Source organism: Neopelma chrysocephalum, unplaced genomic scaffold, assembly GCF_003984885.1.
Source record: "Neopelma chrysocephalum unplaced genomic scaffold, ASM398488v2 Primary Assembly neopelma1_81, whole genome shotgun sequence".
Taxonomy (NCBI): Eukaryota; Metazoa; Chordata; class Aves; order Passeriformes; family Pipridae; genus Neopelma; species Neopelma chrysocephalum.
The window spans coordinates 4,376,696-4,401,925 of NW_020897743.1; positions in this window are offsets into that span (position 1 = coordinate 4,376,696).

A 25,230-nucleotide genomic window follows, 5' to 3' on the forward strand; every position below is an offset into this window, starting at 1 on the left:
GACTTGATAGAGCTGGGATATGTGCTTGATTGGTGGCTTCCTTCAGGGCAGTTCCAATTCTGCAGCATTTTAGAAAATCCAGAGGAACAAGTTTCAAATCTGATTTTTTTAATGAGTTTCTCAAGAAAATGCTTTAAAAATTTTCTAAAAATTATTTTTATTTGAGCTTTGCCCTTCTCTAAAGGTCTTCTGCAGAAAAGTTCTTTTGCTTATGCAAGCTTCCCATGAAACCCTGCCAGACTTACTTCAGCTTGTCTAGAGGGCCTGTGGGTCACTGTTGACACCACTGTGGTCCAGATCCTGATTCAGATCTCTTGACACAGCAGAACTGGGAGATGAAGGATGAACTTGTTCCTGGGAGGGCAAAGTGCTCTATTTACTTGGAAAAGCACCTAAATTTTCCAGAAGATTGTTATTCACAGTCTTGCTCCTGAAAGAAATGAGGCATCTTTAAGGCTTTATTCTGATTCAGAAATCTTTTGAAATATCAGAATTGCTCTCAGGAAAAAAGTTACCAGTAATATTTGTCAGTGATATTTGTGTGCTTTATCTCTCTGCATTTGGAATAGCTTTGAGCTGGATATATTACTTGATTTTTAATCTTACTGTTGTATAAAATATTGCCTTAAAAAATGATAACTTTCCAGTACTTCTTTCTAGTCAATACTTTGCTTAGGCTGGCTTTGTGCTTGTCATAGGATGTCAGTTTTGCAGAAACATATGTTGACATAAAAAGCATCTTCATACTGTCTTGGCTTTGCAGAGGTATCTGTTTAGGGTGTTGTTTGTGGGAGAATCAGTGGTATAAAGGAATAGTTCAACCTGATGTACAATTCTTGAGAAAGATTATAAGGGGTGGGGGAAGAACAAGAGGAGGTCTCTCCTGAAAATTTTCTCTTATTTGTTTTTTAAAAAGAAAAGTTCTAAATGCAAAAACCGCTTTTCCTTCTGTTCATGCACGTTCAATTCCTTGGTGTTTCCAAGCTGTATTGGTAATGATGAAAGCCAAATAAAAACTTTCCCCATCCTTTGAAATCACTTGACAGATTTTCCTTTCCCGTTTTAAAGCCCACAGAGGTGGATTGAATCAGTCTGGTAATGCTTTTTGTGTAGTAACTCCTGTGGCAAGGAGTCTCTTGCTGGAGCTGGTGACCTGAACCTGCAGGGACTTCTTGAGCAGGGATAAACCTCCCCCAGAGACCAGACTCCAAGGAACAGCAGGCTGTGCCCATTAACCACAGTGTTTGAGTCTTGCTGCTCCTCTGTGCCAGTAGCTCATGTACAGCAGCACCAGAGGAGGTGGTTGCCCAAATTCCCAGCAGTCCAATGGCATGTGTGCAGTGAGTTTTTGGGGGCTTTTTTTTTGCCTTCCCTGCTTCAGCTCCATCTGTATTTCCTATTGGAAATCTGCAGCTGTATGGAATTTTGCTGACAATTCCTTGGAGGCATGCAGTCAAACACCAGCCAGGGAAAAGCACACTTTGGATGGAGGAATGATCTCATCTCTCTGAAATCACTTGTTTTCTTAATCTCATGGTACTGAGCCCAGAAGGAGAAACACTGGTGGCCAGCAATGCTTCTGCTTTGGTTTAATTGGAGAGGTCACTCAAAAAAATTGTCTTTGATTCTGGTGATTTTTGCATTTAAGAACACAGTTTATTTTTCTTATTTCCCAAGTACGTGGGAAGCATTTTTAATTTAGTGCAAAAATGTATTTTTTTGCTAACATGCAGATGTGCACCTGAAAGTAAGGTTTTTTTATATTCTGGCAGGTAACATGAGAGCATGTTAAACAAAGGGAAACTGTGTTTGACTACGGATAAGTGAATTTGTCTCAAAGTTATTGCATGCCTCTGTTATTAAAAGAATTTTCTCTTTTCTAAAAGCTGTCTAGATTTCAAAAAGAACCTTTACCGTCTTCTAAGTCTAGTGATCCATTTTTGCAGTTGACTCAGAATTATTCCCAAAATAGACACTCATAAAACAGACTGCAGACCTTTTCAAAAGGGAAGCAGGAGCATGTCCAAATTCAGGTAAAACTAGAACTTACTGTTGTGTAATGGCACAGATATTAAATGCCAGAGTTATGCAGTAGCAGAAATCTCTGACAGTACCATGGCACAGCAGAAGATGCTTCAAAGATGACTGCAATTTTAACTTCTGATCAATTCTGACCAATTTGAACTTCTGACTATTTCTGATGGATAGAGTGACCCTAAGTCTCTCACCTTGGAAAGTCTCCCATAAAAATATTTTTTTAGGAGAAATTAAGTTTTAAAGAGATGTAAATCAGTAAATAAAATCTCAAACAACAGAATCTGATTAAAAGTGAGGCAAACAAGCCTCAGTCCCTGTGTGCCCAGGGTCTCCTGAGAACTGGGTTATGTGAATTTTATTGCCCAAGGAGGGGGAGCTGCTGATGTTTGAGCTGTGCCATGGCCTCAGTTTTCAAGGGATGTGGGAGCAGGACTTGAGACAAGCAATGCCAGGAAGGTCTGACTCTGCTCCACAAAAACTACCTGTTGCCACCCCTGAATGTGGCTTCCAGACACCTGCAATTCAAAATGCACATAAAACCCTGCAGCGTCGCTGGTACCCACTCTGCAGCCCAAACGTCAACGTTGTCAGACTGATGCTGGGAAGTGGGTTGTTTGATGGGATGTTCTACTATCCCTGATCAAATCAAACATGTGGAATTCTGTGTTTACTGACTGTCCAGCTTCCCTGAGCTGAAACGCTCAGCAGAGAAATCAGGTTTGAGCATTTACTTCTAATTGTATTTCTCTTCTGTAGAATTGTGAGGGTTAATTGACAGTCTTCCATCCCATTGGGGACACTTCATCTGCTGCCTTTGGGTGACGGGCTTTCTGAATCTCCTCACAATTGTTTTCTGTGGTAAGAGTGTGTGTGATGTCTGCTTTCAATCTGTGAACATCCACAGGTCTTTGAAGTTGTAGCAAACAAAGTATTCTGGGACACCAGCGGTGACTTCAGGACACAGAAACGTGGGGGAAATCTTTAAAGAGACTCAGTTCTGCTGAAAACTCCACAGTGCTCCAAACTGAGGCTTAAACTGACACCAGCATTTTGTTGTGGTATGTAATTTGTTTTCCTTGGTGTGGAAAAATTATAAAACTGAGGAGGCAAAGCAGGGTGAAACAAGTATGATACCAAATATATTAATACCTACTATAGAAGCAGCTTTTCATCCTGAGGATTGATTTTGCTGGGAAATGAATGTGAAACACTTGTGAAATGAGTCATTCAATTTGTCTGTGCTAAATTAGTTGGTTTAACTTGGGAAAATGCCTTTTATGTTTGCTAATGTAACTACACCTATGAACAGTGTGGCGAAAGAAGCCTCTATGACGTTACTGGTGGCTAATTTGGAAAATATTTCTACATGTGAATGCCATATGCATCTCTGCTGGGGAGGGGAAATGAAAGCCTCATTTTGCAAGACCTTCAGTTTTGGCACACTTTTGAATGGACTGAGGAATGTGTTCAACTTGGAATGAAAGATTTCCCAGCTGTGCTGACTAACCCTAATGTACTTCCAGTAGTTTTCCAAAGTGTTACTCATTGGGATTATTTAGAGGTATCTCACTCATTCTTGCTTCCCAGGCAGAAGCAGCCACTTGCCCAGAAGTCAAACATTATTGTTTATTTTTGTTTTATCCCTTCTGAGCTAATGCTCAGTGTTAAAGAGGCCCTGCCAATAAATGCATGGAGTATGCTGACCATTGCTGCAGAAGGCCAAGGTTTTCTTGATCTTTGCACTTTGGAAGTGAAGAACTTGATAAAGAGGAAAGGATCAAAGAGGGCAATAATGCTGCTGTAGTTTTTTCTCTTTCCTGCTCTGGAGGAAAGGGCATCTGAGGTGCTTTCCTTCTGGCTTTGGAGTCACAGAGGAAAGGCAGCCTGAGTTGATAATTGATTTTTCTAGGGCACAGAAGGCCAAATAGTGACTCATGGGCTAAATCCTGTTTGCAAAGCAGTCTTCTGACCTGAGAGAATGACAAATGACCAGTGGCTGTGTGACTTACCAGCTCCTCAGCACAGAGAAGTGGCATTGCTGCCAGTCCAGAATGGTTCACAGTGCTTCTACTCCTAAAACAAAGAGGGTCCAGGCTTGGCTAAGCAGCTTTCTTCTTGGGATGATTGACAGCTACCATGACATGGAATCAAGCTGGCCTGGCATCACTGCAGGGTTTAGTGCAGGTCATAGGTCCTGTAAGGACCTTGCCAGTCACTCGTGCAGTAAACAAAATCAAAACAAAAAAGTTCTATCAAAATATTTAAAGTGGTTGCTCATAAAAAATCACTGGTGCATAGAAACAGAAGCAACAAACCTGCTTCAGCTTGTTGAAAGTAAAACCAAAACCAACATGCTGGTGACTACAATGGTGGACTGAGCAGGAAGATCAAAAATAAAGGAGGCTGCAGGCATTGCAGGTGTATCCAAAACTAAGGAGCACAATGCTGAGGGGAGGGAAGGATGCAGCAGCAGGCCCAGTATTGAAAGCTGCCTGAAGTAAGTTGTCTACACGTGTCTGAATTGACAAGCTCAAACTGTAAGTAACAAAACTAAAATAAGCTCTGTTTGTTATGAATCATTATTGACTAAATGATTTATAGTGCAAGTAGCTTGTGCAAGTGACTGCAGATGCAGGTGATTTTATATTGCCTTTCTCGCTGATTGGAATAAGGTCACTTTGTCTCCAGGTGACATTGTTTTGGATTAATTACAAATTTTCCATGCGGTCTTCCATCCTTGAGATGCAGCGTGGTAAGGCTTTTGGAGGTGGAGTGATTGACACCAAAGAATAGCAAAGTAAATGGCGGCTTTTTCACTTTCATCAACAAAATCACACCCTTTCCTTGTTCTTCTGCTTGGCTACTGCATGCAGGTGGCCTGGAGTTTGGTAGAACAATTTTAGAGATGTTGAGCATCTCAAATAGTTATTCTAAACCAGGGTGTTGTTGCTGTGTATCACTGTGGGTGTTGGGCATGTGACAGTGGTTTTGCAGCACGTAACAGGAAATAAGAAGGGTCAGGGAGCTGGTGCACCAGGTTGTCAGTTCCTTCACACATCTATCTGAGTAGCTCCTCTTCAGGCCATCTCATCTCCCTACCACAGCAGTATTTCATGAGTGGTGGAACTTATGTCCCTTTTTGATTCTCCCCCCACCCCATCTAACAAGGGAAAAGGATCAGGCCTTTGTCTTTGTTATTGACAACAACAAAAAAAATTAGAATTTTCGAGATGATGGAAAAAACCCCAATGTTTTATCATAAAGGAATTTTTTTGCAAAGCTTCTACCAAGTGTTGCAGAATCACAGTATTTCATAATTTTGTTTCCAAAATAAAACTGTTGCTTTTTCAGGTTGGGTTCACTGTCTGTTATGTGAAAAATATTTAGCATCAATGCACCAAAAAATTAATGTAAGTCATCTAAGGTATCAGAATTTCTAGAAAGGAAAACTACTACTAATTGTGGACTTTTCCCAGCCTACAAAAGTTCTATTTTTGAATATATTCAGCATAATTGCTCATTATGTAAGTATGTTAAAATGTACAACACCCTTATCATGTCTTCTTTCATTGAATGTCATGCTGTGAATTACAAATCTGTTAATGTAGATGTGTAACTTGCACATTCCAAATGCAAAGATCTATTTTCTGTTCCAAGTCTGTTATGAGACCATCTGTGATTGCCAGTTTGTAAGAAGTGGATAGGAGCAATACACGCTTACATGAGGGTTGTACATAAACTCTGTACTCTAACTACTGTAGCAGTGCAGTTTGTCAGCTTTAGAGCCTCGACCAACTTTTTGTCTTAAGTTATGAAAATTTATGCTGTATTTATGTTCCGAAGCTTTTTCATAACTGCTTTCTGACTAAGAAACTATTAGGAGCCCAAACTATAAAAGTCATAATTAACTGGGTATGTGGTATAGCTGTCTAGCAGTGATCTCTGTGGAAGAGATGTGGTCTGCCTTACAAAGGAGGATTTAGTCATCATCTGTGCTAGGTTAGCACAGGGGAGAGAATCTGTCACTGCTGGTTAATCAGGTGTGATGGGGACTTTTTGACAATGGAACTGTCTCAGCAGGAAGTGCAGTGCTGTGCTGTGCTGCTGCAGGGAGTCAGCAGAAACCCAGGTGTGAAGCAGAGGAGTCCCGGAGTGATGGAGAGCTCTGTGATTTGGTCCCTTTCCTGGGTCTAAAAGGGGTTTGTTGGCTGAAAGGGGACTGCTGCTTTGTGCTCCAAGTGTTGTCAGGCAGTTACTAACATCAAGCTGCTGAGCAATCAGAACTTGCAGAGAAACGGGGTTTTCCCTTCCTTTGCTGGACAGAATTAACTTTTCTGAGGAAGGAGTGTGGCTATGTTCTGAGTCCATCCATGCATACAAGTGTGTTGTTTCTGTCAGCTGATATTTATTTTATATTTTTTCCCCTTTCACCAAGGGACGAAGTTGCAATGATCCTCTGGTTTGGCTTGGATTTATGAAAGTCAAGTACATGGCATGTCTTCAAGCAAAAGAATGGTGTAGGCTCTATCACTGCTGTTGCCCACAGTCCAGCATGTGGGGGAGACCAATGCACACACAAGTACTTAAAGATCTCTGAAATGATGCTATTTTGTTAGTTTGAGGTATCTCTTTTTTTTCCTGCAGGACAGAACTGTGTCAAGCCAGGTGTGCAACAGCATCTGTGTTGAAAGACTTGGGCTAAGTATGACATGCTGGTCTGGGACATAAACTGCTGTGTTACCTTGTTGGCTGCTGGGGAATCTTGTGATCCTGTCATGATTTACGCTTGTGAGGGCTGGATGGGTAAATAACTCTGGTGTGAGGCACAGATGTGCCTGGGCCAGAGAACAAAGCACAGCTTTGTATGAGCATCCTGAGAAGGGGTGTGAGCAAGACTTGTTGGTGGACTTGTGTGAATATTGTTTAGGGCACCAGGGAGAATGGGAAGCAAATCCTTTCTTTGCTTTAAATTTCTTCTGGAATATTTATTGCATGTTCAGTCTTTTATAGAAGGAAGAAACAAAGCATCCCTGAAATATTTTTTTGTTTAAATAAAAAAGAAACAAAATAGAAAATGGGATGTTTCTGGGTGTCTTGCTGAAATGAAGTGTTTCGGTTTTTAATCAGGATTTCTTTCAATGTTCATGATGTGTTTCCTTGCAGCTTGATTTAGAATCTCTTTCTGGATGAGCTTTCTGGTGCCCAGCCTTGGAGAGAAGGAGCAATGCCCAAGAGGTGGGCTCTCATTCAGACTTACCGAGGTGTCCTGAGGGTGATACTTCTCAGGACACACACAACCCAGAAGACTGTAGTCTGCTATAAAACAGGCAAAAGCCATGAAGCTAAGCATCTTCAGTGCAGCTACATGGAAATGTTTGAATTAATATACCTTTTTGCAGAAAGATAAAGTTGGGTGGTTACAGAACACTCGCTTGACCTGCCAGCTGGTAGAAGCGCTGTGTTTCTCCCCCAGCATCTCCATCCAACTGCAAGAGGTCTCTTGTTACCTATCATGGTTCTAATTTTACTGTGGAAAAAAAAAGGAAAATCTGCATCAATGGTGCCATAATCTAAATGATAATGAACTGTAGCTTTTTTCTGAGCATTTCTTAATCAGTGTGGGTTGCCATAGGTAATAAGAGTATCTTATGTTTTTTTTCTAGGTGCTGTGCAAGATTGCTGTCAAATTCCAATGGATGTCTAGTGCTTATCAGGGGTTAGCAAAGAAGCTCCTTGCAGGCTAAGTGAGGTAAAGATGAGCTTAGGATGCATTTTACTTGAACATTTCACCAAACTTCTGTTAAACCTTTCTAAAGATTAAAAAACCTGGCCTATCACCCCCTACCTATTCCAGGCCACACCCTGTCTGTCCATCCAGCAGTAGCTCTTCTCATCTGTGAGAGGGGATTTGCTCCACCTGCACCCCAAAAATCCACAAACTTTTGAAGCATTGAGAGGTTTCTGTTCCCCTTGATTTACTTATTTATTTTTATAATCAAATTAACTCCTGAATTGTGCATTACAGCCTGACAGTGGGTGCATCTTCAGAAGTGACTATAAATCGTGTAACCATTTTAGCCTTGATTCTTGAGGCAATTAAATCTTGTTCAGAGACATTGTAAGTCTGTCCTTCTCTGTTAACCCTATAACTTTTTAACCTGTTGGCAGATTTTTCTAAAACCTGTCAGAGAGAGAGAGATTTGACTTGCAAAATCTGGAGGAATTCCATGAAAACAGATGGCTAACTAAAGGAAAGCAACCCAATTAGTGTCCGGAAGGGAAATGTTTCATCATGTGCTTAGTACTTGAGTTCTTCATGGAATTTACATGAAATACAAACATCCCAAATATAACAAAGCTTTCATTAGTGCCAGCAATGTGTTACACATTATGGACTCCAACCACAAGGCACAAATCTACTGGTACTGTTAGTCCTGCAACTCATGCTTTTTTCTTTCCATTAACTATTTTAAGGAAAATACACGAAGCCAGTTAGGAAGTTGATCCAAGATTTGTATTTCCAGACCAGCTGTTTCTTTTACACCATTATTTTTGTGTTATTGCAGTAAAAATAAGATTCTATGATTCTAATGCTGTGAACAGTCTTGTTCAGATTGGGATGTGTTTCCTTAGTGCAAGTGTGTGTGCAAAGGGGGCAGAGAGCTGTGTTCTTGGGCATAGAAGTGGTCTGGGGGTGAATTCAGCTTTAAACAAGAGCTTGGACCAGATAAACTCCCTTCCAAACCTGTTTGTGCTATGGATTATAGCCTGTTATTTTTTTAAAAAAATCATAATTAATCACTATAATTCCTGTCCTTCTGTCACATCTTGCTCTTTTTATTTTTTTCTCCCTTCTAATGAGATAAATCAACCTGTGTTTTTATTCCACCTTGCCCCAAACCAGCATCCTCCAGCACTTGTACTTTCCCAGAATGCTTTCATGACATTTTTTCAGCCAGACCAGGGCAATTTAAAGGCCTTTGAAGCCTCTGTAAAATTACAAGATATAATTTCTGATACTGAAGCAAGGATACATTATGTCTGGCAGCTACTAGGTATCAGAAAAGGGAAGAACACTTCTTACATTGTTTTGTAGCGTGTGGTCTCAGTACTGGTGTTTGAACCAACTCTCATTATATCTCTGTGACTGTCTCATACCAATGGAGCCGCTTTCATCTGGGTCCCACATCAGGAGATGTCAAAGATAAATTAGTTGCTGTAATTAGGATGCCTGACCTTGCTGGCAGAACAGCAGCTAATGCATGAGGATTGTAAGAATGTGTACCAGTCTAAGAAACAAGTTTCTTGATGTAACTGCAAATGGTTCACTTGACAGGGAGTGGAGCAGAGCTCAGAGAGGATATTAAGGTGCATTTCTGGGGACAGTGTGCTGCACAGCTCACTGCTGTGCTGTTTTGACAAATGAACTACTCAGAAAAGGGCGAGCTGTGAAGATGCTCTGTGGAGCTGGGATCACAGTTTTGCTGATCTGATTTATGTTTCTCTGACAATAGGTATAAAATTACATCAGAAGCCAAAGTTTACTTCAGTTTTGGAATACATGATGGTGATAAGACCAAGATGATGCTCTTTCTTGGTATCTTCAGAAGGTGTTGGTGTGTCTTCTGTTGCCGTACTTCAATGTTTATGATGTGAGTATGCAGAGAGTGCATTCAAGGTTAAGAGAGACTGTGGAATGTGCAAGGTTTTTTTAGGCGTCTGGAGAAAATTGTCTCCAGTCCCTGCTCCTCTAGGCTGATGCTTTCAGCTCTGTTTGTTGTGTGTGCACTCCGAAGTCCCAGCTGAGCTGGTCATTGCCATCAGCAGACGTTGACAAACTGGGAGATGGTATTTTCCCCAATTTGTCAACATTTGCTGTTGAAAATCTTGCTGTTCTGGTGATCCTTGCAGTGCCCTGTCTCTCTAGTTCTTTGTAAGCTTCTTATCTCAGTGATATCTTGTGATAATGAGTTTCACAATTTAATTGCACTGTGTAAAGCAGGATTTTTGTTTACCAGGTTAATAATTCACTTTGAGTGAATGTCACATTTCTCTCAAGTCCTGAGACCTGAGGAACAGAAGGCAGTCATCCAAAAATACTTCAAATTGGCTAAGGTGATCGAAAAGTCAGGAGGGACAAATCTCCTCAGGTGCATACATAGTCACCTTCTGAAGTGCTATTTGGGAAAATTTACTTTATTTGAAATTATGCAGATAATGCTTTAGCCAGCATCAGATTTCTTCTAATTACTTTGACTAATGACAGTACACTGGTGCCTGTAGGGTAGAATATGAAAGCATCTTCCAGCATCCGGTACCTGTCCCCTGCTTCAATAGCATCAATTGATCTTGACTCTTTTGGCATCAGTGGAATTGCAGTTCCTGTGTAAAATCAGAGTGTGGAAAGTTGAAATGCTTTGTTTCTGCTTTGGTTGTTTTTTTTTCTTTTTTTTTTTTTTTTTTAATTCTCTTTTACCAGCCTGATTCCCGAATGAGCCAGGGCCAGTTCTCTGCTGTTTTCATGTCCCTGTGCCAAAGGCAAAAACAACAAAAAAGGGGTATGAAAGTGGAAGCTGTTTTCTTTCAGTTTATAATCACTTAATTTAGACTCTTCACACAGTTTTGAAGAGAAAAGGCTTTAGTGCATGAAAGTATCTTGTCCTAGGATACTCCCTTTTTTGGAGTTTTTGTGAAGTAATTATGTTAGTCACAGGTCTCCTGAACCTTCTGGTTCTGATCCTCTCCCTTTTGCACATAGGTAACAATAGTGAAGAAACAAGAAATAAACATAGAGATAAAGTTATTACTCTCTTGATCTCTTTAGCCTGCAACAAACATACGGAGATTTTATGACGATTAATTATAATTTTTTATATGGTGATTTTTGTTTTGGTTTTTCATGTCAAATAGCTTTTAGCACCCTGGACTTAGATGCTTTTGTAGATTTCTTACTGCCTGTGAGGGTTTTCCCCCCCCCCCTTCTCTTCTGACACATGGTAGCACAGAAGAATGAGTTAAACTTAATCCTAGTTATTTTTGTAGTTTGAAGTGAACACATATACATGGAGTTAACAGCAAGATTATGATGCTGAGACTCCTCCTGTCAGGGGGGTTATTTTAAAACATAAATAATAAATAAATAAATATTAACACCCAGAACTAGAGATGAGATGTACAGATTTTCAATAGGAAAAGAAGATAAGCAGCCAGTAGTGTTGTTTAGCTGGCTTTTTATCCCATGGAACTTCTTATTAAAATTACTTAAAAAATAATTTTACTGCAGAAAACCAATAGGTCCCCCATTCAATATCTTTAACATGATTTCAGTCAAAATTCTGTTTTAAAAGTATTGTGTGTGGGTCCTCAGAAAAATGTTTAAAACATAGAATCAGCAGATTTTTCTTCCACAAAATTTCACTTTTCACAATCAGAGCAACAGAGCAATTTTTGAATGGAGAACTCTCTCAGCTGAACAATGGTGTGGTGTTTGACTCCACTGACTCTACTCTCTGGTTGGTGCTCTCTGTTGTGCTTCTATGCCCATCTCTTAGACTCCTTGTGTCTTTAGTTTTTCTGTATTGCTCTCCACTGCATCTTTTACAACCACTTGTAAGATTTTTTCATACTGAAAAAACGGTGCCTACATTCTCTATGCTGCCTGGGTTTATTGTCATTGACTTGGAGCAGCACTTGGAGGAAGTTATTGCTCAGATATTCATAGATTAATGTGATTTTTTGTTTCCTTCCTTTGTTGCATGTCCCTTTGGTGACAGGCCAGGGGCTGACTGCCAACATTTTTTGGCTCAAGTGTTATGGCCAGTTATCTTACTACTTCTGTGAAGTGCATTTGGGATAATACTCCACCTTCCCTGATGGAAGTAAGTACCTGTTGGTCTTGCATCACCTGACCTACAGCATCCCTACAGCAGCAACTTCTATGTCATTTCACTCACCTGAAGCTCAAAAATAGAATATAAATGACATAAAAGTAAATTCCAGGGACTGGTGCCCTCAGTGCCCAGTCTTGTATCATCATTGTGGTGGTACAGCAAACAATATAAACCTGCCAAAGTGAATTCACTGTCTGAAATTTGTTCCTTACATATTAAAACAAAAATCAAGTTCTTTATCACTTAACACAGTTTCTTTCTACCTTTGTAGAATCCATATCTGTTCTTTCAACATTCTGATGTAGTGTCTTGGTCTATTGGCTTTTCACTTGGGTAGTTCAGCCTCAGATGAACAGGGAACACTGAGTCTTGATCTTAAAGCAAGACCAACGTTAGAAATGGTTTTCAGAGACTTGGAATAATGTCCCTGTTGGTGTATTGTGGAACTACTGTGAGCGAGGAACCCTCAGGCTGAAAGCATTGATGGCTCTGGAGTGTGCCTGGAGGTGTCTGTGCCTTGTGCCTATGGCCCTTCAGGGACTCTGTGCAGTGACAAAGACATGATGCTCTTTGGGTTGTTTGGTGCTACACAGAGAAGGTGCACAACATGTTTTCTATACTGTTCAGGTAATGTACTATACTTTTCCAGCTCTGATGTGACTTTGGGCACATTACTTCTTCTGTTCCTTCGTGTTTCTTCTGTTCTGCTTGTTTCTCATTCCCTTAGTTTGCAAGCTCCATGGGGAGGTAAAGGCTTCTTGCTTTGCATGAATATCAAAGCAAGGTTTTGGTCTCCCCTATGACCTTAGCTGCCATTATTAAGTGGTAAAAATGTGCAATCTCTATCTCAGGTGCTTTTCTTTATTTTTTTTTCCATAACACTTTCCAAAATGTATCAAAGGAAATCAGGAGAGTGTCAATGGCTTAGTAAATATTAAATATTGAGGTCTATGATGGAGTTTCTCTTAGTATGTCTTTTTTAGAAGTATTTTTCTGCAATGTTCTAATTCTTGAGGGAGGTATTATGCTCTTCATTTGTTGCAGAAGCAGAGGCCAAGTGCTGATGGTGGTGCCTTTGGGATCTGTGCCCTGTGAGATGATGTGCATGGCAGCACCTGAGGCTGGATGGGCAGGATTAGTCAGCAGTGGTTGCTCACGTGTGCTGCCGTAATTATGGGCTCAATTCAATGCCACAGCAAATTCCTCTGTGCTAATCCATGTGGCTATCCTGAGAATCAGGGCTTTGGGGATCAGTGAGAACTGGAGGTGACTCAGCACAGTTCCTGAGCCGTGTGAAACTCCCGGTAAGTTGCACCCAAAGCGCTGTGTTAAAGGACTGGTATTTAGGTTCCTAATTCAAGCACGTAAAATTTGGTCAATGCCTCCCCCTTGTGCATGTGCATTAGGATACAGCTTGTACTGTGTGGTGTCCTGCTGTGGCAGTGTCTCACTCCTTGCTCAGGAATGAGTAACTTCATCTGGGGCTGAACTGGGGCTTTGCAGGAGTCTGTGGTTGCTGGTCTTGACTTTCTGTTGTTGAAGAACTCTAAAGACATCAATGGCTGCAGAGTTACAGGAGGAAAAGGGAGGATATTGAACATCTTTTAATCTGAGTTGCGATTTTGTGGTTGCCCTGAGAGTTCATGGAGAGTTTGATATTTTGGGGAGCTGACTCGGGTGATGGTTGGAAAGTTTTAAAAATACAGAGATGAAGAACCCAGCTCCCTTTTCCTTCTATTTTTCTTTTTCCTGGTAAAATATGTCACTTTGCAGTGTCTGGGTAGAATACTTCTACTGTTTATCTGGAATAGTCTTTATCAGAAGAATGCTACAAATATCTGCAGAAGCTCCTTGAAAGCAGACCATAGTATTTCTGACAGAACAGGCATATTTCTAGAATCCTACAAATCTCTTTAATAGCTGTGGATATTCAAAGGCAAGTGTGATAACAAGATGGATCTGAGGCTGTCAAGCTCACCAGAACCCTCCTGGATCAGCAGTGGTTATACCTGTATTTTCAGGGACAGCTCAATACACCCAAACACTTTTGGTGTTTAAGAAAATCCATGCTTTTCTGCCAAAAGCATGTTTGATAACTCTTGTGCCAGTCCTTTAAAATGCAGTAACTTTTAGTAAGAGCTGAGAGGGCTTGACAGTTTCTCAAAACCACTTTGGGTGTAAAAGAGGTTGCCTAGAAAACCCACTTGCTCCTCGCTGGCCGCTCTTAGCTGTGGTCTCTGTGATGACCCTCTCTCAAACCCCCTGTTCTGGCCCATTCTCCTTTTTAAGTTTTTGTTCTTCTAGTTAAATGAAAACTCTGAACTGCTTTTCACTTGCAGAGGAGAGAGATTAAACTTTTCTGTCCTGCTGTATGGAACTGTAACTGTAGCAGTAATCACGTGGTTTTACATTTGGGGGAGCTTCCAAGACCTTAGAAATATTTTAAAACAGTCCCTGGGTGTCTTCAGCTCACTCTGGCTCTCCTGGTGATGTGGATTCCTGGTAGCACAAGTACTGAGAAACATGACTGACATACTGTGGCACAGTGTTGGAGGCTTGTATTTCTGGATCCACCTGATCCAGAGCGCTCGTGGTATTTGACTTAACTACACACTTTTAGTGTTCACGCACATGTCATAATGCAGTGAAGTGTCCTAAATAAACTGGAAAAATACTTTGTGATGTTTCTTCTACACTCATCATAAAAGCTGCTTCTCATGGTCTGGTTTGGTCTGCACACAGATTTTTGTCCCTTTCCCTTACTTGACTCACCACCATCACTGATTGCTGATGACCAGTGATTCAACCTGAATGCTGAATTCTCAGCATCAATTCAGAAATCCCATTGGTAATGATAAACTGGCTGCATTAATGTCCAGAAGATATGCTACCATGTGGAAATGTGCATTGTCACTCTGACTGGCATAAAATAAGCTTATGAAACTTTAATGCAACCCCATTGTTCAGAGGAAAATCCCTCTACTCGGATCAGGATGCTGATATGACACAGCTGTTATTCTATATAGTCACCTTCTTTCTCCTTTGCCCCATAGAATTGTTGAAATCATGGCTCTGCCCTTTATTGACTATTTCTACCAGTATATCTTGTGTGACAGGAAAAAACCTCAGCATGTTGTGTTTGTGCAGGGATTGAGAGTATTATTTTCTTTTTGTCGGTGTTGTGTAACTAGAGAAAAATATTTCCTGTCACAACTGTTTCAAAGGAAAAACACGTTTTCATTATTTGCTTATAATTTCTATTATGTGAAATGTTTGCACTTCCAAATGCTTAAAAGACAGTTGGAGATCTTTGGTTCTCAGGGCTGAAATTTCTACACATTACACAAATCTGAAACTTAGACATATTGATAGAAAAATGTGTTCTGAGATATAGATGAGTTTTTGCAGCAAGGCTTCAGGTTAGAGAGTATGCATTCAAGTGTTACAGGTACTTCATTTTAAAGACATATTTCATATACCTCTGAAACCTTTTGCTTGTATCTGAACCTGAAAGTGTCACCATAGGCAAAACTAATGCAATTTACCTTCCGGAGTACTTAATGTCATTACATAAATAGAGACTTCCAAACACGATTGTGTTTATATTGATTCCATTTTTCTGAGGATTGCATTCACTGCATTAAAACTTTGCAGAAGAAATCAATCTTTTTTCGCACTCACAGAGAGTCTTTTTTAATGACTTTGTTTGCAATGTGACATTAAGAGAAGATGTAGTTTCTTAGCTGCTTTGTAAAAGCTGATTTGTTTTCTCACTCTGGTATTTTCACAAAGATCATTTGGGAAGGGCAAGAGTTAAACTGAGATTTTCAAAAATACAGGACACACTGAAATCCATCTCCTTGAGCTGTCCCTATCCCTTGTGTGTACCAAACCCCTTCTTTCCTGCAGTGTATAAATCCAGAAAAACACATTACTGAGCCTGTAGCAGTATGCGTGTGCCTTGCTGTCATTTCTAGTGATGTATCTCATAACTTAAACATGGATTTTAGCTTTATATCTAGCCCATTAGGGGGCAAAGGAGCATTTCATGTAGCTATTAACTCCTCTAATTCACGGTGACACTGTGGAATTTGCATGGCAAACCGATCAGGGGTATTTTGCAACAGATTTGTCTATTCCTATCCCATCCCCTCCACTCCACTTCTTTTTCTTCTGTGGGGCATTTTGTCTGTTCAGAGCTAAAGAAATGCATAATTTAGGAAAAAATGGAGCCATCTTCCTGCCTGGTAAAGGTATGTCATTTACCAAAGTCCACTGAAGTTTGTGAGGCTGAAATCACATAAGGAATTCAGTAGCTACGTTTTCAACTTTTTTTGGTGAATTTTCATAATTAACTTCTCATCACATGGTTGAAGGATAGCAATGAAGTATTCTTGTCGTAACTGCCAGCACGTGCACTTTACAAACACTTTTGCCTTTCTTTGGACAGTCTTTGGAACAGAGTCTCTTTTTGGTTGCCAGCTCTGACATCCTCCAATGCTGTAATCATGGGTGTAATATTAGAAGTCAGCAGGGGTCTGTGCCACAGCTGAGCTCTGATAGCCAACTCCCATAAGCATGCTTGCAAGAGGCACCAAAATCCTCCAGTGGCACCTATGGAAATTAGTGGATGTTTCAGGGGAGCACCAGCTTGTCTTTGGGTATAGTGGTTGGTGTGGAGAGCAGAAACAGCTTGTCTGATTTGTTGTATTTGCCCTGATGCCCTGAAGATTAAGAAAGAAACCCTTTCCATACCTGAGGCATCAAACCTTTCCGCTGTGCTTTAGCAGACTGTCCTCTGCCTTCTGGCCTAGTCTGGCATTGCTGGCAGCAGGGATAACCTGCTTTGCATTCACTAGGTAAGTGCTAGCAAAGATTCACTATTCCAGACATAGCATATGTTTTGGGGGATTCAGAGGCAGCCACCTGCATCTTCACTATCAAGGTGTGGGTGATAACGTGGTAATACCTGCCTTCTGCCCAGACATTGTAAACATTAATATTTAGCTTCCTTATGTGCGGAGATTTCATTTCCTGAGAAATATTCCAGTACTGAGTGACTAAATGGGCCTGACTGCAGGAGGATACTGCCACACCACTCCCCAAAGCCTAACCCTTGGCAGAAACTCTTTGCTAACATGGACAAGCATCTCGCTGAACAGCAATCTGGGTTGGCAGATACAAGGGACACTTCAAACAAGGGCGCTTGATGGGAATTTTCTCTCTCCTTGTCTGTTTTTGCTGACAGATACTGCAGCTCTTGGACTCCCTGACCATCCCCAGGGACCTGGCCTGTCACAGGGTGTGTTGAGGTTGTTCTCTGAGAGCTGACTTCCACCAAGTGTGGGAGTGTGCAGCCCTGCAGCCCTGTGTCAGCGCAGAGTCTGCTGCAACTTTCCTGGTAATGAGCCCATGCTGCTGAGCTTGGCCTTGTAGGATGCTCCAGCATCTTCAGCAGCTGAGGAGAGCTAGTTATCAATAATGCACATTAATGGTACTGTTAGCCCAGGCAGGTCTAGCCAGCATGTTCATTAAACAGCTCTGAGGTTTTCTAGGAGTCATTAAAATTTCTCCACGATTAATAATGGAAGTTGGAACTTAAGGGGGCTCCCCTAGAGAACACAGTTGCTTTTTCTGAAGTACGTTCAAGTCCTCAGGCTTCTGAGGTCTGATTCAGAGTTTTACAGAATGATAGGAATTGATTCCAGGGGACTCTTCAGTTCCTGGGTTTGTGAATTAAGAGTGTGGCCTCTATAACTCATAAAAAAAAATCCAACGTGTTCTAAGGAACTGCAAAACAGAATCTCACAACCTAAATTCAACTAATTTGTGAAACTCTTGTAGAATAATATTCAGTCCAACTCTTTTTGTGAATTTAAATGTCTTTACAGTACTGTGTACCTATTTCTGTACTGTGTTACTTTAGATCAGAAGTGCTGATTTCCATGTAACTGAGGCTCATTTTACTCTTCTCTCTCTGCTGACTGTACTTGTCTGTCAGTGAAGAATTAGAAGGAGGAAGCTGAGATGGTTCTGGTGCTTTTTCCCCCACCCACCCTGTAACTCCTTTACTTCTGTTGATGTCAGTTATTTTGCTGGCTGCAACATGAAATTTCTGATGGTAGTGCATGTGGATTTTTTCCTTTTGCACACCTGCCACTACAGGGCTTCAAGGCACACATATGGGAACATGATGAAAAGCACACCTGGAGCACTGGTGTAAAAGAAGCTTGTGAGCAGAGGTTCACAAGGTCTTGGAGGTTCATAACCAGCGTGTCAGATTTTAGAAAGCATTTGCTGCTGTCCTACCAAAAAAAGCTAAAACAAACACATGGAGTGAACAGTAATGCACTATTCCAGCATGGTTCCCAACCAAAGGGACAGTTAATGAATTCTGTGTGTTGCACCCTAATCCTTCTGGGAGGGTGTTTATATGCCTGTAACCTGGTCAAGTCTAAAGAATGATAATTTCTTCAGAAGTCTTCGAACACCACAATCCTTGTTTGAGGGTATCTGGGGTGATTGTGGTCAACTAACAAACCAACAAAAAAACCCTGATAAGTCTGAGGCAGAATCAAGACCATTTCCTTTGAGAGGCCTTATGGCTTGCAAATCTTGCAAGTGTTTAGGGACACACAGAGCATTTTTCATCAGAACAGTACGTCCGCTTTTAATGAAATTACTTTCGTTTATATATGTGCATAAGTGTCTGCAAGATCTGAAGGTCTTGGGGACTGTATGTACAGCAGAATGCCTGCATCAGCATCTAGTCTCCATATAAAACTTGTGCCATAAAAAGTGCCAAACAAGATCTATAGTGTTTGCTTTGGGTGGGTTCCAGTTCCTGTTCTGCCCTGAGAACAAGATTGCAAGAAAGGGAGGGGATTGCATGGCAAATTAGCCCCTGAAATGCAGTGATTTGGAGGTCACTTTACTGCCAGGCAGTGCTAAAAAAAAGTTTAGTCCTTTTAAACTGTTTGTACCAAGGGATTCAAGGTACAAGATGCATGTGATATGTAGTACACCTAACAAAACTTGAGTTCAATCTACTTGGCTTTTTCCCTAAAAGAGTTCTTCACAGAGCATTTTGTTTTAATAACAATCCAAGTCACAATGATGAGTAAGTAAACCTCATCTACTTTCTCTGATATTTCATCATGGCACAAAATAAGTGTTCACTGCTTATTTATTTTTGGCTATGGAAAGACAGAGATATTTAATGTGTCTTGGAGAAGTTTTAAAAAAAACCCAGTTGAGACTGAACTTACAAATTTGTTAGGAGACTCTTTTGGGTTTCATATGCATACCTACGGGGTATGATACTTCGTTTAACTTATAAACCAGACTAAATATTACAGCTGGATTAATATTCTTACACTTCTGTTGAAACCAACAGGTACTCGGAGACAGCAGTGAAAATTGTTTTGAGCAGCATGGAAGCTTCCTGTTCTGTGTACAAATAACCCTGTACTACCTTGTGAAAAGTTTGTAGGCAGCACAGATCCACATCCAGGGAAAACAGAGGCAGAAGCTGCCTAATGGGGCCTGTCAGTGCTCAGGGTTAAACCACTGCATGGGAAGCCAACCTCTAATTTTTCAGCCTACTGCTGCACTGGCTTGCCTTTATAAAAGTGCCATAAAACCTTTTGTCCTGGTGACTGTTTTCTTTGATGCTGGTGTCCTGTGAGCTGTAGTTTTATATTTTCCTGGGCTTCCACACCATGGATTTTGGATGTATGGGGTCCTAAGACATCTATGGCTCTGGGATACTCTGAATTCAGATTGGCCACAGTGCAGAAATATGCTCAGGCATTTCATGTCTGTGCTTAAAGATAATACATGGCTTTGATTGGAATATCCAGATATTTGTGAGTGCAGCAGAATAGTCAGAACTTCACTGCCTGTGCCAGAAGTGAAAGGATGTGATTTTACCACGTACTGGTCTCAAGAGAAGAACATCCTAGTTTTCCTTCAGACAGGTAGTTTCCAAACTTGTCAGGAGCTGTAGGTTATTTGAAAATCTACATAAATATCCCAGAAGGCTGCAGTTCTTTGCCAGCACATGACACTTCATAAAACCGGAGCGGCTGCTGCTGCTGCCAGTGCTTTGTTCTGCCAGCAAGGGCACCCAGGAAAGCTGAATTTTGGAATCAGTTTTGCAGAGATGTCTCTTCTGGTCCGTGGCATAGCATGCTTTTGCCTTTGACATTGTCTTTTCACAATGGAAGCAGATTCTGACCTTATCTGTAAGTATTGCTACTGCTGAGTGATTGAGATTGATAATAAGAGTCTGACATCTTTTCATGGTTAATTAGTTTAAAATGAGAATAGCTCTTGTATTCACTGCTGACTATCAGGGACAATAATTACAGGAGTATTTTGTATGAACATCCATATCCTGTTCACTTGGGTTGATGCTGCTACCAGGATAAATGTTTCAGAAAAAATTATTCACTTTTCATGATGATCAGTAAAAATAGATTAATGGGAGAGTTCTTTTCAAAGGGTAAAAGGAGGACAGGCTCCTCCAAGCAGCACTTGTTAGATAAGTGCATGTGCTGAGTGGAGAACAGAGCACACAGATGGGAAGTTGCTACCTTTTAGCTTTGTGATAGGAAGAGTTCCTTTCCACAAGTCAGTCTGCAGTGCCTCAGCAATTCCTGGGTGAATCCCATGTGTGTAATGGATAAACCCCTTTTTCTCTTAATAAGGTGAATGTTACCAAATTTCGGGGTGGAAACAAACTTTATTAACTGGGCAAAACAACCAATGTTGGACTCTTCACCTGCAAGGGAAAAGGAAATACAGCACAAAATAGAAGAGTACAAATTTCTGTACAGTCATATGTGCTTCCTATTACCTAATTACTGAGATATTAAACCGTGCAAATTGTGAGCTTCAGTACGTGCAATGATATACTTGTGAAGGAAAACATACCTTGGGAAGTTGCAATTAGGATGTGTGGCAGTGTATGCTGACCAGTTGCTAATAAGTGTCCCCGTATTGGCATAAAATTAATGTAGATTAGCTAACAGGAGTATATTTTCCCTTCCCTGAATTGCTTCTCATTTGGTTCCTATGAGTGGTGGGTCTATTTATAATGCTGTTAAAGGACTGTCTAAAATGAGGTATTCTAAAAGAACACGTTTTGGTGCCAAAGGTTCCTGGTAGTGGAAGTAACTTCTGATAGAAATGCCATTTTACACTGAAATAAGTCTCTTACATTATGTAAACAGCACCACGGAGTGTCAGCAATTTTAGTTGTCTGTAAAACTGAAACAAAACTGTCAATGTTTGTTATTATTGTCCAACCTGCCAAAGGTGCAGGCACGTGAGCTGTGATCATGGTGACACATTGATTGACCCTGAATTTGTGCAAGAAAAGCTGATGCTCAGGTGGGAAGATGCCTCGGGGAGCTGAAAACCAACCTCCTGGGGGTTGGGGTAGCTGTGGTTGTGTTGCCCCATCCTGGCTTGGTGTAACATCAGGTCATGTGCCCTGGGCAAAAAGGGGACCTGTGTTTGGTGTCATACATGGCTCTGCTGATGTTCTGCACCCTGAGCTCTGTTCACATACCAGGTGGTAATCTGTATACCTGAAAGTCTTGCATTTTCCTTTTATTTTTTGTTTGTTTTTCCTAAATATGTCCAAAAGATGGAATTTTTTTTTTTTTTTAATTGTTCAGCCAGTTTCATCCCTGTTCTGGAATTCATAGAAGAAGTGCTCCTTAAACTGTATTGCATCCTTAAAAAAACCCCTGCATTTTGATTTAATCTAGCTTTGGGGAGTCTCTGAAAAAAGGAACACCTGTAATATCTTTGCATGAGATATGGTGAGTTACCTTGGAACCATTGCTCCTTGAGAAAGGAAGAAAAAGAAATATTTGCTCACAGTTTGGTCTTCCACATAATGAGAGATCCAGGAAAGAGCCAGTGAATTGTAATTATCAGGGGTGTTTTTCTCAGCATTTGTTGCCTCTCTGAAAAAGGTGTGATTTTGATTAGAATAACTTTGAAAGGAGTCTGGGAGACACGATGTTGTTTTGCTCCAATTGTGAATTACAGCCACAGTTTTTTCAACTGCCTTCCCAGTTGTAGACGAAGCTGAGATACAAGCATTTTGATATACATCTTTCAAATAGTTCTATTCATTTGACAGTGATCCCGTGGTTGGATTTGACCCACATTTCAAGTCTAAAAAAAAAAAAGTTTTGACTCCATTGCTGTCAAATTGTAGATGATGAATAAGCCTTTCAAATATTAATAATTTAATACATAAATAAATATAGGAAAGGTCAAGGGTGGTGTGGGGTTTTTTATGTTTTTTTTTTTTTTTTAAGCATAGTCTTAAGAGAATTCTCTATTTTTTAGTATCAAGAGTTAACAAAAAGAAAATTTGTCAGAGCTCTTTTTTTGGAAGAGATCTAAGAACACTTAAATACATATTAAAATATACCTGTTCACACCAGAGTGTCATGGATATAGAATGAAAGTTTATCGTATTTTTTGGAATTACATGTGCCTTTTATGAAAAAAAAAAAAAACATGATTCAATGTGATGTACCTGTGTTGGGAGGTAGGAATGGCTTATTTGAACAGAACCTTGGAAAATGTGCTCCGAAAATCTGTCCTCCGGTGTCCTTTCCCTATTTAACCAACCTTAACTGGAGAGAGAAGAGAATACTTCAAAAATATTTTATTTCTCTGCAAAGAGTTCTCTGTACATAATGAAAAAAATCATTAGGAGCTGAACTGAACTTACATAAGCTTGTGCTTCTGTTAATCAAGTGAGGATTTTTTAAAGTATGGCAGCAGTTCTTTGTATCAAATAGCAATTTCTCTTTGTTGCCTTTTCAGTGAGGTGTTTGCTATCATTCCTGAAGGCTAGAATTAAAAATACCAGCTGGTGGAGGTAGGCAGTCCTTTTTCTGCAGCTTCAGTTCCTTTTACGGTGGGAGCAGCTCAAGAATTCCTCTGAACTTCTAGTCTTGGTCATTCATATTTGGGTTTCCATTTCTAGAGCTAGGGAAATTCTGCTTTTATCCACCATAGGTAGTGCTGTGTTCACACAGCAAATACATTCAAGTGGATGTGATACTGCTGTTGATTGTGCTGTCTTGGAGAGGAGTCTCAGTGTGCTTAACTTGGATGGGATTAAAAGGTTAGCATAAATTGCTCTTCTGCTTATTGGATCCAAAGGAATTATATGGCAAATGCTCGGACCAGTGACACATCTGCTTTAAATGCAGCTGAACATTTGTCTTGAACACCAGTCTACTTTCCTGAGACCTGGCTAGTTTCTGAAAATGAGATCCTCCAGAATTTCTTACTCCCTTTTGTAATGAAAAGGAGAGATGGACATTGCGAATGGGATTTTAAAAACTTCTTACAGTATCATCTACAGCTGTATCAACTAAAACTCGTAATGTACAAATCACATGAGCCTCAATAGAGCCTGTTTATCCCTCTTGGCTGTTCAGCATCCCCTCAGCTAGCATCCTTCATAATGAGCTGCCTAGATTTCCATGGTGATTTGCATTCTGACTGCCTATAAGTAGTGAGGTCAAATCTTTTTTATTTTTTTAGCTTTATCTTTTAGCTGGGTGTATTATTGGTGCCTGACTGTAAATGCAAAACCACACAGGTGCATCTCTGGAGGGCCAATTCAGAAGTGAAGGACAGCTGTAGGGCAACATGCATCTTCCTTTGGAATTGCTATTGGATATGGAAGGTTTTCAAATGTATTCTTTTTAACACAATTTAGACATCAATACAGTGGAAAAGTTCATTTTTTAGCTGTTGTCCAAAGAGGAAAGAATTTGGGGACAATGTGACATAAGGCACGGAGAAACAGAGACAGAAACTTACACTGCATCTTTCTCAGAGCTCATTTCCAAGCATGGAGAGAGTCAACTCACTGTGTGTCCACTTTGAACAATGCAGAGGGATCCCTTTGGTGTGTCTGTGTGGGACTGACTGCTCTGTGAGAAACCCCTCAGTGACCCAGAGGGAGCACAGAACACAGACACCGTTGCCTTTGGGCTAAGCTCGACCCTTTATTTGTGCAAGTCTAATGCTGGAAGGTCTCAGGAAGCATCTCTATGTTTAGATTGGGAAATTCATCTCATGACTTCCCTTAATGCTGACCTGCTGAGTAAATGTTACTGGCAGGAACAGGGTGACTGCCTTTATTGCAGGCAAATATGGAATGGGATCACACAGTAACTGTGTTGATCAGCCCTAGAGAAGGATAGTGGGTCTGGCACCTGCTGAGCTCACACTTGCCGAGTGGGTCCACACCTGAATGGGGGGATGTTTGCTCGTGTGGAGTTAAAACTTCCAAAATCAGAACTGCAGAGGGTTCTCCTGTAGTTATTTTCAAGCTGGTGCTTTCAGGGAGGGTTGAAAATGTGATGTGACTTCCTGTGCATGACAAACAGCATTGCTCCATAGGAACACTGGGCTTTGTGGGAATCCGAGCCACCTAAGGGTCTTTGGGAGATTATGAGATTTGGAACATGTTTTGTGCAAAATTGTTCTAATTGCTTAGTGTTTCCTAACTAATTATTAATCACTAGTAAGCAGTGTTTTCAAATGCACTGAAAACTCTCTGGCTTACAGAAAGGTTTAAAGCCTTTATTCCATTTGTATGCCTGTAGGTGTGGGAGGATTCAGTGGTTCTGGGGCAGGTTGGCTGTGTTTTGGTTGAGGATGTGTAGCTCCCTAACTCTCTGCTGCTTTGGCCTTCTCATTGCCTCTCCTCGAAGCATCACTCTCAGCTCTTCCACTGCCACTTCTCATTGGGTGGACTCTTTTCAGCAACACTCTCCATCCTGTGCCTTAAGCTGGAGACTTCTGGTGTTCATTGCCCTCACCATGGAGGATGGCCATGCTGCCCCTCTCTAGGGGAAAGGGTGTAGTTAGGAGGGGAAAAGCCACTCCTGATAAAGCCCTACTCTTTGTTCCAGATAAACCTATTTAGGAGGAACATATCTCAGAACCAATAAGCAGTGCACAGGTATAGGTGCCAGAGTGCCATCCTTATCTTCACTGACAATGGATAAATTTAATGCCTTGGATGCAGGTCTGCTTTGGGATTTTGTTTCTCATTTTTTAATTCAGACATGAGAGAATCACCTTCCCAAGTCCTATTGGACTCTCAGGCCCCTTGAATCAATTCAAAGTCAAAGCTTCCTCCTGTTAAGGGGAGAAGGACATAAATTCCAGACCTGTTCCCTGTTTTCTGTCAGTATGTGGGATTAATGTTACTTTTTAGTGACATTAATTACTACACAGTTAGGAA